A 2,238-nucleotide genomic window follows, 5' to 3' on the forward strand; every position below is an offset into this window, starting at 1 on the left:
CAACCAAAAAAAAATAAATAATAAATAATAAAATAGCCGGGCATTGTGGCAGGCCCCTATAGTCCCAGCTATTTGGGAGGCTGAGGTGGGAGACTCACTTGAGCCCAGGAGTTGGAGGTTGCTGTGAGCTGTGATGCCACAGCGCTCTACCCAGGGTGACAGCTTGAGGCTCTGTCTCAAAAAAAGAAAGAAAGGAAGAATAGCATAATGAACTTTCTACCTGGATCTACCAATTATTACTATTTTGCTACATATACACTATTGCTTTCTCCATATACGTGTACTTATCCTATATAATTGCTTACAGAACCACTTGAAAAGATGTGGACATTAACGTGACTCCACCCAAACACCTCAGCTTCCAGCTTCTAAGAAAAGGACATTCTCCTACATGATCACTGTTATCACTTTTATAAAAACTTAACACAACTAAAATACTTAGTGTATTATCTATTGTGACAGTTGTTCCATAAATGTATTTTACAGTCTTGTTTTTAAAAAATCCAGTGAAAGATCACACATTCAATTTGGTTGTTAGATTTCTTTAGTTTAGAAGTTCTCACCTTGACCAGTCTCACCTTGACATATTGGATTCAGTCAGGTAGGTTTAAAAATTATGCCTGGGCTCATCCCTAGAGATTCTGCTTTAACTGTTTTAGGTTCTGGTATGACTATTAGGCTTTGAAAATCTTTCTCAAATATTGCAAAATTCATCAGAACTTCAGAAAAACAACTTTAGTCTCTTTTAGTCTACAACAGTCTCCCCTTTTCCCTTTTATATTGATCCAAAACTACTTGATAGCACATCTACTTGACCTAAGAACTTTCATCCTCCCCCCCACCCCCCATCAAAGTCTTTGTCAGTTTCTTCTTGGAGTCCTTGGTTGCACTTCTGGTACAATCTTAGCCTCTTTTTAGAATTTTTGATCATTACCTTGCTACTGGGTCATCAGTACCACTTGGCCCTTTGTTCAAACTGTTGCATTTCCTGAACCATGATTTTCCTAGGGCCTCTGTAAAGCTACCATCAATAGATCTTTTTGGTGGGATTGTTTTTCCTCTTAATTACTTTGGTCTGAGCATGAATACCATGCTAATACCAGGTACAATCTTTGTCAACACTTAACTTGGGAATTATATGCAGAAAAGTTTCCAACTAGCTACTACATGTGATTGTTTGCTGAGCACAAGACTTTTGGTATGTCCTTAAGGGTGTCCTGTAGTGAGCAAGTAGTATTATCGTGATTTCCAAGCTTATCCAAAAACCACCTCCTTGACCAAACAGAGCTGCCTCCAGACCTGGCAACTGTGATGCCACCCCCCACCCCCCCCAGATAAAACTGCATAGTCTTCTCCCATATTTACTTTGGGCTTGGCAATATGACTTGTCTACCAGTGGAACATCAACAAATGAGATACAAGCAAAGGCTTGATAAGCACTTGTCCATGCGGCTTGCACTTTTTACTACCATAAAAGAAAACCAGGCAATTCCACTGTGGAGGTTATGAGAAGAGGAACCGAGGAGTCCATCTTGGGCCATCAAGCCTGAGTTGAGCTACCAGATAATCCAACCAAATTAGTGACCTCAGAACTGCCCAGCTGAGACCAGGCCAAATTTCAGAATCATGAGTAAATAATAATGTTCTTTTTGAGATAGAGTTTCACTATGTTGCCCTCGGTAGAGTTCTGTGGTATCACAGCTCACAGCAACCTCTAACTTTTGGGCTTAATCAATTCTCTTGCCTCAGCCTCCCAATTAGCTGGGACTACAGGTGCCCACCACAACACCCGGCTATTTTTTTTGTTTCAGTTGTTATTGTTGTTTAGCAGGCCTGGGCTGGATTTGAACCCACCAGCCCAGGTGTATGTGGCTAGCGCCCTACCCACTGAGCAATGCACCAAGCCTATATTTCCTTTTAAGAGACTTCCCCAGAAGTCCCACCCAATGATATCTGTTCACAATTTTTTTTTTTTTTTGCTAGAACTGTGTGGCTAGAATGTATATGCAGTATACAAGAAAGACTGGAAAATGTCATTGTGTATGTGTGTTTAAGAATAGAAATAGAGGCTCGGTGCCTATAGCTCAACCTGCTAAGGCGCCAGCCACGTACACCTAAGGTGGTGGGTTCGAATCCCCAGCCTGGACCTGCCAAACAACAATGATGGCTGCAACCAAAAAATAGCCGGGCATTGTGGTGGGTGCCTGTGGTCCCAGCTACTTGGGAGGTGGAGGCAGG

The sequence above is a fragment of the Otolemur garnettii genome, unplaced genomic scaffold, assembly GCF_000181295.1.
Source record: "Otolemur garnettii isolate 467f Iridium unplaced genomic scaffold, OtoGar3 scaffold00001, whole genome shotgun sequence".
Lineage (NCBI taxonomy): Eukaryota > Metazoa > Chordata > Mammalia > Primates > Galagidae > Otolemur > Otolemur garnettii.